Source organism: Eulemur rufifrons, chromosome 8 (assembly GCF_041146395.1).
Source record: "Eulemur rufifrons isolate Redbay chromosome 8, OSU_ERuf_1, whole genome shotgun sequence".
Lineage (NCBI taxonomy): Eukaryota > Metazoa > Chordata > Mammalia > Primates > Lemuridae > Eulemur > Eulemur rufifrons.
The window spans coordinates 105,109,284-105,123,223 of NC_090990.1; the positions used below are offsets into that span (position 1 = coordinate 105,109,284).

The window sequence follows — 13,940 nt, forward strand, 5'->3', positions numbered from 1 at the left end:
GCAATGTCTGAACCAGAAAGATAGGTACGGCCACACCATTTCGACAGTGGAAGATTCCTACAGGGCTGATGCGAGGCAGCACCTCACCTTTTGCATGTTGCGCTTGCTCAGAGAGGGGGCGAGTCCAGCCTTCCAGGTAATCTGCCCGCGGGTGCGCACAGTAGGGATTGTTTCCATTGTCCTGACCTCACAGAGGTCCGGAGCCACAGGTGACAGGCCAATGCTGAAATTAGAGGGTAAAGGAAAAGACAAACCGCAATCTGAGAAGCTGCCGTGACTCGGATTCGAACCGAGGTTGCTGCGGCCACAACGCAGAGTACTAACCACTATACGATCACGGCGACCCATGGATAAGGTGACGAGCACCCAAGTCTTTGTCTAAGAGTTATGTTTCTCCTTTTTGATAGCGCTAAGGTCCTCACATTTTTCTGCTCTTTTTTGGGCTCTATTTTCCCCTCTTCTCTTCCCCATTCAGCTGCAATAAAACAAACAAAACATGTCTCCTTTCTCAAGGATCCGATCCTTATCATTGCACAAAGCTCCTGGCAAGTCTCCTCGCCGGCGTCCACGCCTCCCCGACTTCTTTCCCTCCTCTTCGCGGAACCCTTTTGGACCCGCCCCTCGGACGGCTCCGTCCCGGGGCCCCAACCGGCCGCCCAGCACCAGCCTGGTGGAGGCCCAGGGGCTCAGCCGCGCAGGGGGTGCACCGTAGCCCTTTCCCGTGTCCCGCCCCACGGATGCTGAGAAATCATCCCGAATAACACCTTTTCAAAAGGAACTGGCCCTTCTGAAAAAACTTTCATGATGTCCATTCTCAGGGTTCTTCAAAGGCCTGAAAGCTAAAGATGAGGACGGATTAATTCAACGAGTCCTAATTGTGCGCCCTGGTGAGTACCAGACCCTGTTCTCGGCGAGGGGACCCGAGAGTGACCATCACCACGATCACTGCCCACTTGGAGCCCCGTGCTGGACCCGGGATCCGAAGATGGCAGCGGAGGCGCCACAGTGGCCGCGAAAGCAACTCGGTGGACTGCGCCCAGGCTCATTGGTTGGGTGAAGGCGGCGCAAAGAACGGGAAGAGCCATCGCCTGAGCCCGCAGGGTGTTCAGCCTCCTTGGCGCTCTGCGGGGTCAGGCTCTAGGCGCGGACCCGGGCCTTTCCGGGGGCTTCTGAAGCAGGCGAGGGGCAAGGCTGGGCGAAGGCCATTCGGCTGCCCTTCTGGCTTCAGGCTCACGCAACGCCCGGGTTTCGAAGGTGAGGAACCCCATTACTCATCGCTCGAATCTGTCCGGTTTTCCAGGGCTTTGGAACGTGCACAGTCGTCCTGCAAGGCTGACCCCGGAGACAGACGGAGTAGGGAGGACGCGGGGGTTCAGACTAATCCCTTGTAAAAGAGCCAGAAATCTCTGTCAGCACCGTCTCTGTGGCGCAATCGGTTAGCGCGTTCGGCTGTTAACCGAAAGGTTGGTGGTTCGACCCCACCCAGGGACGCCAGCTGTAGCTTTTTAACTCCTTCTTGACAGCTGTCAACTGCTGCGTGACAAACACGGCAAGAGGCCTCCACCACAGCTCCTACCCATTGATTCTTTTTTTTTTTTTTTTTTGAGACAGAGTCTCGCTTTGTTGCCCGGGCTAGAGTGAGTGCCCTGGCATCAGCCTAGCTCACAGCAACCTCAAACTCCTGGGCTCCTTTGAGGTTGCTGTGAGCTAGGCTGACGCCACGGCACTCACTCTAGCCCGGGCAACAGAGCGAGACTCTGTCTCAAAAAAAAAAAAAAACTCCTGGGCTCAAGCGATCCTACTGCCTCAGCCTCCCGAGTAGTTGGGACTACAGGCATGCGCCACCATGTCCGGCTAATTTTTTCTATATATATATTTTAGTTGGCCAGATAATTTCTTTCTATTTTGAGTAGAGACGGGATCTTGCTCTTGCTCAGGCTTACCCATTCATTCTTTAACCCCTTCTTGCCAGCTGTCAACTGCTGCGTGACAAACACGGCAAGAGGCCTCCGCCACAGGTCCTACCCACTCATTCATGACTCATAAGCTGGCAGGTGCCACCCGACGTCCCGGACCCCATTTTCACAGACCATCTGCTGGGATGAGGGGCTTACAAACTCAGAAATTCCTGACATAGAGGCCAAAGAACCCGCTTCTGCTGCCATGAAATCTTTATTCTGCCCTTTATAGGCTGGGAGGAGTAAGCTAGACTTTCAGGTGCCTCAATTTGTTTCATTTGTCATAGGAGGCCAATCCCCACGATGTGCCTCGATTCAGTGATTGCCCTATCAACCATGTTGACCAGTCGGATCATTCATCATCGTAAGTATTCTCTCCGTTATTTTCTTTTCTTTTTTTTTTTTTTCTTTTTTTTTTTTTTTTTGTTGAGACAGAGTCTCACTTTGTTGCCCAGGCTAGAGTGAGTGCCGTGGCGTCAGCTTAGCTCACAGCAACCTCAGACTCCTAGGCTTAAGCGATCCTACTGCCTCAGCCTCCCGAGTAGCTGGGACTACAGGCATGCGCCACTATGCCCGGCTAATTTTTTCTATATAGATTTTTTTAGTTGTCCATATAATGTCTTTCTATTTTTTAGTAGAGACGGGGTCTCGCTCAGGCTGGTCTCGAACTCCTGACCTTGAGCAATCCACCCGCCTCGGCCTCCCAGAGTGCTAGGATTACAGGCGTGAGCCACCGCGCCCGGCCCGTTATTTTCAAAAGAAAGCATTTCTTCCTAGGTTGTGCGTGATTTATTTAACCCTTTTCAAAATGTTTTTGAAATGAGGTTCCTCATGGATTCAGGATTACAAATAATGCTGCAATCATCTTCTTTGTACATAGAGCTTTGGTCACTGGGGCAGATATTTCTATAGTGTAGAGAACTGGATGTGCAATTGCTACATTATAGTGTTTAAATAGTGCTTCTAATTTTAGTAAATTCTGCAAATTCACCCTCCACAGGAGGGGCCCCAAATCATTTTCCAGTTTATTTCCCAACTATATCAATGCCCCTTTCTTCATTTACTTGCCATCATGACAAACTTTCTGTGCATATCTCTGTGATATTCTACTAAGGGGAGAGGTGCCCCGCTGGATTAACTAAGGGGGAGGTAGAACAGAAGGACATGGTGGACATCACACCCAAGTATTCTGATCCATACGCTGGACATCTACATTTCTGAGATATTTTAAAATCCTCTAATACCTGGATTAGCTTTCTGTGGTGACCAAGTCACACAGGAGAAAAGTTGCACCAGAGAGACCTTTTTGATACCTTTCTGCCAAGTTGCTTATCCAAGAGGAGGAAAATCACAAAGGTCCCAGACATTTTTCCCTCCTTCCCTTTCCTCTTTTCTTTACAAATCTAGGTTTTGGTTTTATTTCATGAAAACAATCTAATGCCAGTTCTCCCTCCTCCGCCACACTCTATTAGCATGCAGATAACTGTTCTATAGCATTCCTGGACAGTTCTTTGCAGGCACTATGTTCATAAAACTTAGCCCAGCTGAAACACATCATTGGAGCCAACAGAATACTGCACTTGACAGCACCTCGTGCAGACCCGGACCCTTAGAGCTTTTGGCTAATGTTCCCTTGATTCTCCTGTTGACCCTCATGTGCAGAAATTGAACTCTTTGGCTTTTACTTACTAAGTATCATTGTTGGACAATCCTCTCCCCCACCCCCTTTCTCTATCAGTTTTGCATCATTGTTTTCTCCCATCAGTGACATCAGTGTGGCTTTCTGGTTCTGATGTGAAATACTGGGGACCATCTGTGTTGGGTGGTGGTTGACAGGGATTCATTCACTGATTGTTGGTACATGAAAGCTAATCTCGTCTGTGAGGCTTGTTTGTTTGTTTGTTTGTTTATCATTCTGAGGATCTGGTATTTCCTGATATTTGAGACTGCAGCAATGAAAAGTGGTTCACATCTTGTCTTTCTAATGTTTCGTAAAAATCTTATGGGCCTAATAGTTGTCAATATCTGCAAAGGTGGTGTATCTATGTTAAGGATGATCCTCATACACAGTGGTTCCCCCACCACCACCACCACTGTACATGCATTTGATAAATTGCTGTACCTGAAAGGGATCTTAGCACAGGAAGAAAACTGAATTTCTTGCATGCAAGGGGCAGCTTTCTTTGATTGGTATATTTGAGTTTCCAAACAGCTGGAAAAATTCAAATAAATGTCCTTTAAAGACTTGTAAAATCACACTGCAGAAAGCATAGGAAAGTCATCTATATAATCTCAAATAGGCAATTGAATCAGCAATGTGAACACTTCTGATAACTGTACAAATCACGACCTAACAATTTCTGGGAATTGAAGCAAGTTCAGCCTTTAATAAGAATGGATGAAAAGCAATGGCCTGTAAAATTGTCAGAATCAAAATGCAGTCACTTATGTCAAACCCTAACAAAATTGAGTCGGAGGACCGTAAAGGAGGTCTCGTGCACACGAGCCCATGATATGAACTATTACAAGGACTCTCTGGAAACTACACACAACCTTGCACAAAGGCCATGGCAGTATACGTCTTTGAGGACATCTTCCCAGCAACTGCCTATTGAACCTGGGACTGATGCCACCCACCCTCGTTCTTATTCCTGTGACCGATGATGGTCATTTCAAAACAGCTCATGGTAACCTTTCTCATTTTGCCTCTTAAAGTTCGCCTTGTCTCAGCCTCCCGGGATGTGCCTATGATTCATCACAGTGTGCATATCCCAGATTGCTATCCCCTGTTTATTGCTGAATAGATTCATTTATTTGGAGAACCACTCTCTCTTTGCTGTTATTTTCAGTTGTTAACTTCATACTCTGGAAAAGAGAATATCCTGCCAGACTCAAAAGTGTGTCACAGAATTTCTGAGATTTCCAGCAATGAGGGCCCTCCCAAGATCTGATGGTGCTTAGGTGAGTATTGTTCACAGATACCCTGGCCTCTGTTTCCACCTTAAATGATGCTATTTACCACAATTGGATCGTTTAGAATGCCCACTATGTTGATGCATTTGTGTGTGTGTGTGTGTGTGTGTGTGTGTGTTTTGGGTGGGAGGGGGAGGTTCCTACGGCCCCTGGGTGGACTCTGTCAAGAGCCAAGAGCATTGACGGGCCGGGTGAACCTCCGTGGGACGCGGGGTCCCGAAGCACGGGTGTGGTCCCCAGGGCCCTGGTTTCCCCGGTGGGCTCAGAACACTAAGCCCGGGGCCTATGGGAAGCCGCGGTCTTCTCGTCTGAGGGCTCCCTGGTGCTTCCTGGAGCCTTTCACCTGCACTTTGCTGCTGGCGGTCGGGATGTGGAAACGCAGCTGGATTTCATACATCGTGCGCAGCAATACACAGGAAGGCAGCGACTGAGATTTTCCTGGTGAATCCCTCGACGGGCCGCATTCGGCTTGTTTACGTAGCGCAGCGGTTGGCGCGTTCGCTTCACATCGGGAAGGTTACTTTCATATTAAAATAGTTTTTAACAACGGAGTGGTGGGTGGGAAACCTAGCTGCATCGTGGATCGCAAGCCACCTGGGAGGAGTTCCGTTACTACCTCGTTTGCCTGCCGTGAGCCAGACTGGAGACGAGGGCGCCGGACCAGGCGGACTTCGTGTTGGCTTTCCGTCCGGAAATCCGCGACCTGCTTGTCGATCGCCCGGATCCTCTTTGCAGGCTGGCAGGACCTGCGTCTGTGAAGACCGAGGAGTTCTTTCCTGCGAAGCCCCCTTGGCTTCCTCCCACCCCGAGCACGGTTGCGGAACAGACTGACTCGCCCGACAGAACCAAAGAAAACGAACCCAAGTCTGCACCTGGAGCTCGAGCCAAAGGCGTGTGGATTACGTTTCGTGCGCTACTAATTGAGCCAGTCTGGGGACAAAAAGAAGCCCCTACACGTGTCATTACCAGGAGAGCCCCTTGAGCCAGTTCCGAGATAAGGAACCAGCGGGACTTGGTTCTGAGAGCCAAGCACGCACTGCACTGACAAAGAAAGCGAGGCTCCAAAAGACAGTATGTGCCTGGCTGTGTCGCACACAGGGCTAAAGCTAGGCTAGAATGACACACAGGTCCGTGTCCTCGAAGCCTGGCCTCACAGCCCAAAGCACCCGCTAGGCAGAGAGAGGCGAGAGGTGCTGAGCAGCGGGGCGGTTAGTTGGCTGCGAGCCTTGCAGACCTGCCAGCAGCTCGGCCATGGGTCGCCAAGTATCACCTCCACTTCTGCTCCCCCGCCTTGGAAAGTCAATCTTTGCTTTCAGAATTTCCTCCCTTAGGGGAGAAATGGCTCTCTCGACTCCCTGCTGGTCTAGTGACTATTATTCGGCGCTTTCAGCGCCGAGGCCCGGGTTCGAGTCCCGGCCAAGGAAGCCCTTTTGCAACGTCTGGGCTCCTCCCCACAGGTGTGGCCTGGTGCGCGAGGCAAGGTCCGGAAGCAGAAGAACCTGGGCAGTGAACCCTTCCGCGAGACCCGGTCCCAGTGTAGCCAGCTAACCAGCCCCTTCACCCAACGAATCCAGAACGATGTGTGAAAACAACAAACGGTAGCATCCACCATGCAAATGTGGTGGGTGCCTTTGTGCTGCTATGGGCTGACAGGTAGACATCGGAGCAAAGGGAAAAGTCATGTTGTTTTCAGCTTTTCCAGGATGCTAGTTAGGTTGGTCCCAATGTTCAGAGCCCAGCTGAGCGTAAACTCACCCGGGAAAATCTGTCCCCAAAAGGGTAATTGTTGGCCAAAATACATTCCACAGCACGGTAAGGCGGTACTACTAGGCAGCGTTGCCAAGAGAGTAAAACTGCTAGAAACGTGACTCGCTACCTCCTCTTTGCGGGGCAACTGGGCAGGAATTGGCAAAATTAGAAATAACCTAATGCTTTGATATGCCAATTCCATTCCCAGGGCTTTATCCTAGAGAAACACACAGGTGAAGATGAATGAATGTATGAGGATGTTCCTTGCAGCAGTTATTTGTAATAATAAGCACTGGGGCCAACGTCGTGTCCATTAATTAGGGAATGTTTAAAGAAACCATGATCTCGGCCGGGCGCGGTGGCTCACGCCTGTAATCCTAGCACTCTGGGAGGCCGAGGTGGGCGGATCATTTGAGCTCAGGAGTTCGAGACCAGCCTGAGCAAGAGCGAGACCCCATCTCTACTAAAAATAGAAAGAAATTATATGGACAGCTAAAAATATATATAGAAAAAATTAGCCGGGCATGGTGGTGCATGCCTGTAGTCCCAGCTACTCGGGAGGCTGAGACAGGAGGATCGCTTGAGCTCAGGAGTTTGAGGTTGCTGTGAGCTAGGCTGACGCCACGGCACTCACTCTAGCCTGGGCAACAGAGTGAGACTCTGTCTCAAAAAAAAAAAAAAAAAAAAAAAAAAAAAAGAAACCATGATCTGTCCATAGCATAAAGGATATGAAATTATTTAAAAGGATAGTATAGATAGCGGTGATCAAGCCCCTGATGATGACAGTAGTAATAATGGCTACTGCTTTTGGAGCATTTACCATTTGTCAGGCCCTCGGTTCTATGTTTTATTTGCATGTCTCATTTATACTTGGGACAACCCACGTGGAAAGCATTCCTACTGGCCCCACTTTGCTATGTGGAAATGGAGGCACAGAAAACTTCAGTGACTTGTTCAAAGTCACACCACCACCGCCACCCAGTGAGGCTTCCCACTCAAGTCTAGGGCTTCTCCGCAGAAGAGTCCGAGGTTATCATGTTCTTCTTGCTGGGGATGGTCAGCTTCTCAGAGATGCGCAGCCTTAAAATCCAGCTGGGGCTGGAGGGAGGGAAGGTGTGTGTATTGCCCATGAAATAGGTAGGTTCTGGAGCTCTGAACTGAGCTTTTGTTTTGCCTAAAACACACCGTCTGCAAATGGCTTTTATTTTTCAAACAACCCCTTAAGCATTCAGGCAAAATTTCCAGCATCTAATTTGAAGCAGAGGGACAACAGAGACTCCATATCCAGATTTGGAAAAGTGAAGATCAGAAAAGAAGAGAATGTAAGGTAATTACGTCCCTGAGGTGGATGGAATGACTAGTCTTTAGTTGTTCCCTGAGGCAATGCCCTAACTGCGCCACAAGTGCCAGGTGGCACCTGGAGGTCTTAGAACAGGTGACATGACACTTGTCTATTGTCAAATGCCTCCTATTCCCAGGCTGGACTTCTTCTCATTTCTTTGTGCTACTGCACCCGTTCAAGATGCCTAGGTGGTGAGGTGACATTGAGGCCAGAAGTCGTGTGGCTGGGCATGTTTGGGAGTTGACACCGGGGCCATGTGAGGGGGGCTCCCACGCAGGACCGCCAGATCCACAACCTTCCCTGCTGCCCCCAGTGCCCGCTGCTCCTCTGTGCTTTGTCCCACTGCAGTAGTCCCACTGCAGCCGACGACGCAGCGTCTAGGTCCTGAGTCACCCATTTCCCCACTCTTCCCTATGCTGCAGTTGTTGTGCTCACTGCTAGGCCCCCTGAGCCCGGACCTCGGAGGCGCTGTGCGGAGGGCAGGAACCGGTGGTACTCCCACCGCACTGTCCCTTCTTGATGCCTCCAGATGTGGCTTCCTCGGGGCAGGGACCATGCACCTTCTCTCCATGCAGCATGTCACCTAGAGCAAGCCCTGGCACCTGGTCAGCACCTGATAAATGTTCAGTGAATGAAGGCATCCTAATTCAGGGTCCTGTGAGAGATCAAGAAATCTACTTTGGGCTTCAAGTTTTTCATCTTTTGAGTAATTGCGATACTGGGAAGGTAGGAAAAGGTTTTCCAGGTGGGCATTCTTTGGAATGTTTCCTCAGAGAGCTAATTGAGAATCAGGTAAGGCTCCCGATTTGGGGAAAGTCTTGAGGGAGCCATCTGGAATGAGCTTCCCACCCTGTAAGGTGCCCCAGACTCAGCCCGTGAGACTCCAAGGCAGAGAAGAGGTGATCCCGGGAAAGCTGAAGAAAGTGGGTAAGATTGGGGGCAGCCTGGAGTATGAGGGACAGAGACAGACAGACAGACACAGACCCACAGACACAGATGGGGTGGGGTGTTGGGAGGTTGGGAGATATGCCCGAGAACCGGATTTGGCGTGTAGAAGTCAAAGAGTTAAGTTTTACTCACGAGATTCAATGGAAGAGCCAAGGGAAAGTGAGTTCATAACTGTAAGGATATGGGTCTGCACAGGAGGCATTGTCAGGGGCAGGATGCAGTGGATCCAGCCATTGGTCTCAAGTAAGATAACTTTTTCGGGGGCGGGGACTCAGACACTGTGGAGGAATAGTATAGAGATGGGTATCAGCATGCTCGTTCACCCTTGGATAGGAGGGGAAAAGTCATTAGATGGTTTGCATCCAACTAAGGCAAGATGCTACTCATAAAGAACAGGGAAGAGGAACAAATGTCTCGGACTAGTGATTCTTTCCTCCCCTGTTTGATAAGTGGCCTGACAGGAAGCAATCCAGGGTCATTCTGGCCAGTTTTCTCTGGACTCGGTTAAATAGGTCACCAGAGAAAACAAGTACAATTACTGGAAGACTTTCTAAACATGTTGGAAGTTTAGCTGCAGAACATATGCAATGGGGTATCTCTGGGTAATGTCCACCATGCCTTTCTGTTTACCTCCTGCTTGGTTAGGTCAGGAGGGCACCACTCCCCTCATTGGCAGATGGGTTGATGTATAGAAAGTTCGTTGTGCTGGCAAGAATACGAAGGAAGAGGCCCCCTTTGAGTTGGAAAAATACATTGGACTATAAATTGGCACCCTCTCCTATTGAAGTCAAACTAGGAGCATACTAAGCGATGCCTTCAGCTTCTGGCAAAGGTGGAGTAACAGATACCCAATTTACTCTCCTGCCTGAAAGCTACCCCCGTCCTGCCCCCCCAAAAAAGAAACAGACAAAAATACATGATATTACAGTTTGAGACACTAGAAATCAGTCAAGAGAGGACAGCAACACGAGAGAAGAGAAACAAAGAAGGTGAGCCCTCCCACTGCCCCAGCTATGGCCTCTGGAGAGTTTCCGGGCCAGGCCCCAGGAGGGGAATCTGAGGCCAACCCCCTGGCTTGAGGAGATGAAGCTGATTGTCCGTGGAGAGCCAGGCAGCTAGAGTTCATGGGACGAAGCCCCAGTGATGAGAGAGACGGAAAGAGAGAGAATCCAGGGATGTGGGAAGGGTCATCCTCAAGTATTCAGCAGGCTAGGACCAATCGGCACATGCTTGTGGAGAAACTGCCTGCGGCCAAGAAAGAAAGAAAGAAAGAAAGCTTCTGAAAGGGCTGTGGAACAGTGCCTGGTGTTCACGCAGGGCAGGAAATGGTACTTGCTCCCCCCAGCCAGAGTGGACTGCTCATAATTCACAGGACATTGGGTATAATCCTTAGAAAGGCCTTGCCTTACTAATGGGAATAATCAACCCTAGACTGACCTCCCTAAAAGAGATAATAAAAGCAAGACCCCAAAGGATTTTTTTTTTTTTTTTTTTTTTTGAGACAGAGTCTCACTCTGTTGCCCGGGTAGAGTGAGTGCCGTGGTGTCAGTCTAGCTCACAGCAACCTCAGACTCCTGGGCTTAAGCGATCCTACTGCCTCAGCCTCCCGAGTAGCTGGGACTAAAGGCATGGTGGCGCATGCCCGGCTAATTTTTTTTGTATATATATATTTTAGTTGTCCATATAATTTCTTTCTATTTTTGGTAGAGACGGGGTCTCACTTTTGCTCAGGCTGGTCTCAAACTCCTGACCTCGAGCGATCCATCCGCCTCAGCCTCCCAGAGTGCTAGGATTATAGGCGTGAGCCACCGCGCCCAGCTGACCCCAAAGGATTAATCTGATCCCAAGTCACTTAACTGGTCGTCTCAGAAAAAAGCCCTGGTATCTCAAGTTTTATAGGGATACCAAAATAGCCAGTAGACCAGAAGGTAAACTTTACAATGCCCGGCATCCAGTCGGAGAACAACAGGCACGCAAAGGGGCGGGAGACCATGACCCACAGTGAGAAGCAAAAGCAAACAATTGAAGCTGAACCAGAGCTCACACGATGTGAGAATTAGCACAGGGAACTTTAAAACAGTTACTCTGACGGTATTCCATAGGTCTAAAGAGTTACGTAGAAATGTGGAACATGTAAAAACTGGCCCAAATCAAACTTTAGAGATGAAAAACACAATATTAGAGATGATAAATTCGCTGGATGAGATTAATAGTAGATCAGGCAGTGTGGACGAAGTGATCAGGGAACACAAAGCCAGGAACAATCATAATCCAATGGCTCAGATCCAGCCAGAAGGAAAAGGGAAAAGACATTGTACACACAGGAACAAAGAGGAGTATTGCAGGAGATTTCTCTCCGCTCCTGGAGGACTCTACCAGAAGCAATGCAGGTGAGAGGACAGCAAAGCAACATCTTTAAAGTAATGAGGTGTGTGGGGGGCGGGGGTGGGTGGGTTGGAGGAGTTAACCTAGAAGTCTATGTCAGAAAAAAAAAAAAAAATCTCTCAAAACTGTAAGTGAAACAAGGGCATTTCGAGACATAAAAAAGCAAAAAGCATTCACCCCCACCTGACCCACACTACAAGAAACGTCAAAAGAGTCCTCCCGGCAGCAGCAAACGGGTATCAAATGAAAATCCCGGTCTACACGAAGGAATGAAGGACATCTGAAATGGGTAAGTATATTGGTTATTTTCTTATTATTGAAATCTCTCTCTCTCTCTCTGTCTCTCAAAGATTTGACGGTTTAAACAAAAGTAATAACAATGGATTGTGGAGTTTATTTTGCAAAGGCAAAAAGCACGGCAAGAATAGCATCAAGGCCGGAAGGCGAGGCATAACACCACTTGAAGGTAGACTGTGGTGAGTTAAAGATGTATGCTCTAAACCCTAAAGCAATGACTAAAATAACAAAAGAAAGAGTTATAGCTAGTAAGCCAACGAAGGAGAGAAAACGGAAGGGTATAAAACCGGTGTAAACGCTATGTAGAGTAATTGCTCTTCCAGGACCTCTATCCTAGAGGAATAATACTTACACCAGTGGCCAGAGATATGTGTAGAAGAATGATGACTACAGCATTAGATGTAATCCTAAAATCATAGAACCAATCTAATTTCAAAACAGCATGGAAAGGGCAAAGTAAATGATAGTACAAGAAAAGAAATGGAAGGGACGCCTCTGTCAACAGGAATTCAGAGGTTGGTTAATGGTGATGGTTCTGCTCTTTCAAGGTATCAGTGTTCCCAGACACTTGGTTTCCTTCCTAGCTCTTTTGGGAGGATCGGAGAGGGCCTTGGTATGCGTGCTCATGTTGTACCCGAGACAAGGAGGAGAGGAGGGTAATGGAGATCACGCTGTCGTCTTTACGTGAAAGGATGGGCTAGATGGAAAAAGAAAAACCGAAAAAACGAAGACAGTTTGTCCCTTAAATACGCAAGGTTAAGACTTGAACCAGCAACCTTCGGGTTGAAGGACAGACACTCCAAGCAACCGAGCCACAGAGACAAAGCTACCACCTGCACGTCATCACAACAGAGGCAAGCCTGTCTTCAACGCTAGGCGGAGCCACTGCCCCTTGCAGGACAACTGTGCAGGCTCCAAAGCCTCGGAAAACCAGAGATTGAGCCTACCCGTCGCGCTCGCTACGATTGAAACCCGTGTGCTGGGCGATTCCCAAGCTAGAGGGGCGGTCTTCAGAAGCCGGCGTCCCGGGAGACGCCCAGGTCCGCGACTCCCCCTGCCGGAGCCGCGTGGGTCCCGAGGGAAGCTGAACCCCCGTGGGCTCCCGCGATGGGCTCGTCCGGTTCTTTGCTCCGCCTTCACCCGGCCGGCCGCGCGGCTTGCGCTGGCCTCGCTCATCTCGGCTGCGGTCGGTGGGGCGGGAGAGAAAGGGTCAGACCGGGAAATGCGAAGAGGCGGGAGAGGAGCGGGGGAGGCGTGGACGAGCACCACGCCGCCTGCCAAGAGGCCCGCGCGAAGAAGCGCAGGCGGGATTAGCGGAAATGAGAACTGTTTTCCCCGTGCGTGCGAAGTGAGAGGAGGGGAAGGGAAAACCGAGAGCGGGCATGAAGGAGGGAAAAGCACGAGTACCTGTGTCTGTCCGGGATCAGGGCAGCGCGGGAACTGCAATGATTTTCCATCAAATATATCAGAGCAAGGTCAGCCTCCGCCACCAGGGTTGTGGCGCGCCGTGATCGTATAGTGGTTAGTACTCTGCGTTGTGGCCGCAGCAACCTCGGTTCGAATCCGAGTCACGGCACAGGCTGTCTCCCTCAGCTGGCCCGCCCCTTTTGCTCGCCACCCGGCGCCATGCGGCTCAGGAGGGGGAAAGAGACCTCCGCGCAGGTCTGCACTAACCTGGGCCGCAGGCAAACGGACACCCTGGGAGTGCTCCACTCTGTGTCTGACTACTGAGCGTTATACAGAAAATAACCCGCTCTGCCCTCTTGGTGCCTTAACGCTAATGCTTACATTTCGGTGGGGGGCTTTTTTTTTTTTTTTTCCTTTTTACACAAGCTTTAAACGACTTTAAACTCTAAACTCTTTGTCATGCTCTACACCGGCTTGTCTCCATCCCCCTCGCCTCCCCTAACTTGTATGCTAACAGGAAATTATCGAGGCATGCTTCACATAGAGTAAAATGCACAAATCTTTACTGCAGTTTTCACAGATGTAATCCACACGCAGGTCAGGTTATCCCACCGAGGTCCTTAGCACCCCTTTGCAGGCAGTGCCCACCCTCCCTCGATTACTTCGCTATTCTGAGGTCTAGCCCATAGGTTAGTCTTACCTCTTCTTGAAATTCACATGCATGGATGTGCGTTATTATTTTTATTTTCGTGCCACATTATGCTTTTGAGGTATATCCGTGTCGCCACGTTTATCACTTCATAATTTGCGTGTTGCTGAGGAGTGTCATTCCAATGTGTGTATGAATTCGCCGCAGTTGATGCACAGTCGATTGGGTGAAG

The 13,940-nt window shown here is 49.7% G+C and overlaps 3 non-coding genes across 3 annotated transcripts; 2 read left to right on the forward strand and 1 right to left on the reverse strand.

The window, feature by feature from the left end:
- Nucleotides 1-269: 269 nt before the first annotated feature.
- TRNAH-GUG (transfer RNA histidin (anticodon GUG)) lies at nucleotides 270-341 on the reverse strand. The gene has a single exon. It is a non-coding gene; the product is annotated as a tRNA-His (tRNA).
- Nucleotides 342-1,417: 1,076 nt separating this feature from the next.
- Nucleotides 1,418-1,491, forward strand: TRNAN-GUU (transfer RNA asparagine (anticodon GUU)). Its single transcript has one exon. It is a non-coding gene; the product is annotated as a tRNA-Asn (tRNA).
- An 11,665-nt stretch (nucleotides 1,492-13,156) lies between these two features.
- On the forward strand, nucleotides 13,157-13,228 carry TRNAH-GUG (transfer RNA histidin (anticodon GUG)). Its single transcript has one exon. It is a non-coding gene; the product is annotated as a tRNA-His (tRNA).
- The last annotated feature ends 712 nt before the right edge of the window (nucleotides 13,229-13,940 follow it).